At 48.2% G+C, this 1,567-nt stretch overlaps 1 pseudogene; it reads right to left on the bottom strand.

The window, feature by feature from the left end:
- Positions 1-447: 447 nt before the first annotated feature.
- Positions 448-765, bottom strand: LOC129545110 (ly-6/neurotoxin-like protein 1 pseudogene; annotated as a pseudogene).
- Between the last annotated feature and the right edge of the window lie 802 nt (positions 766-1,567).

Raw genomic sequence — 1,567 nt, 5'->3', positions numbered from 1 at the left:
TTCCCTAAGTAAAAGTGGATGCTCTTACCTGAAGACAGGAAGTTGTTGAAAACACAAGGGGAGAAGTTGGAATCATACTTCTACTAACTAGACAGCAGACCTGAGAACCAAACTGGAAAACAGTGCTTTTGTTAGCCTTTCACTGGATAATCTGCAGTCCTGTGAACATTGAAGCTGTGCTTAAAATCTGCCCTATGCCTAATTTTATTTTATTTTTATCTATTTATTTTGTGGTCCCACATCAGCCTTTAGAAAAACAACAGATCATGACCTGGAAGAAGACCCCAGGGTGGTTGGGGAAGGTCAAGAGTCCTTTTGCAGATAGTCCTGAGTGTGGCTGGGGAGGTCTGGGGAGGGGAGGGGTGGGTGGGGAGTGCAGTGGGAGAGGGTGGGGCCATGCTGCTCTGCTTTGCCCTCCGGTGAGTCTGTAGCCAGTGTGACAGGGCTTTAGAGCAGACCCCCGAGGGTGGCCAGGAGTATGAGTGCCAGGGTCCAGGAAGCCAAGAGGCCAGAGTCATTACACAGGTTGTACTGGCAGCAGGATGTGGTGCATACGAGCTTGGAGTGGCCATTGTACATGGTCTCAAAGCAGCTGGGCACACAAGACTTGTTCACCTTCATCCTGATTGGGGTGTAGTAAGTCTGTGCAGTTGTGCTGTAGGTGGCCACGGCCAGGCAACATGTGGGCTTGAAGCAATTCTCTGCACTCTGGGCCACAAGTCGGCCCACCAGAGCCACCAGGAACAGGATGGGTAGAGGAGCCATGGCTGGAGGTGAGAGGGCAGAGTGGGAGCAGAGAAGTGGAGGGCAGCTGGTCCTTGATTCAGCTCAATCCAGGGCTGCGGGAGGGCACAAGGGGAGTGGGACAACACCTCATCCTCCAGGAGTTCCCGAGGCTCTGAAGCCCCTTGTATTACACAGTCAGCTCTATACCCCAGCAGCTGGCTGTGCCCCTCATTCTTACAGCCCAGTTTTACAGGGATGTTCATGAAGCTGTGGCCTAGGCCTAAGTTTAGGTTGTGATTTTTCAGATAAATATGAGTATTTTTCAATAGTTAAAAAATTCTGATGGTAGGCAACTAGATACATTTCTATCTATTATAGAAACAGAGGGTGTTTTATGAACAAACATATTTATGAATTTTTTCAAGTAGTCAGTGCTTGAGTAATATTATTCCTATGGTTCAAAACCTAAAATGATATACAAATGTATACATGTGAAAGTCTCTTTCCACTCCCAGGCCTACAGATAAGCGCTTACTAGCTTCTTATGTATGTACCCTTCTGGTGCCTAAAAAAAAAATTCTGTTATAAATACAGATGGATATGTACGGGGAAGACTTGTCCTGGGTTCCTCTCTGAAAGTTGCTGGGGGCCCCTGAGGAGGCCTGAAGAAGCTGAAGTTCTATTTTATGAGCCCAGCTCCAACTCTGTGAGTCTTCCCCTGACCTGAAGTCTTTTGTGGGGACCTGGGCCCTCAGAGTTCTCAACGTTCCGCTTCATTTTCCTGGGCAGGTCCAAAGTTTCCAGACCTGGGAATGAACGCCCTGTTTCAATGGAATGCTCC

Source organism: Moschus berezovskii, chromosome 27 (genome assembly GCF_049115385.1).
Source record: "Moschus berezovskii isolate FMDL1 chromosome 27, NW_MosBer_1.0, whole genome shotgun sequence".
In the NCBI taxonomy this organism is placed as follows: domain Eukaryota; kingdom Metazoa; phylum Chordata; class Mammalia; order Artiodactyla; family Moschidae; genus Moschus; species Moschus berezovskii.
This window is presented reverse-complemented; position numbering and strand designations above follow the sequence as displayed.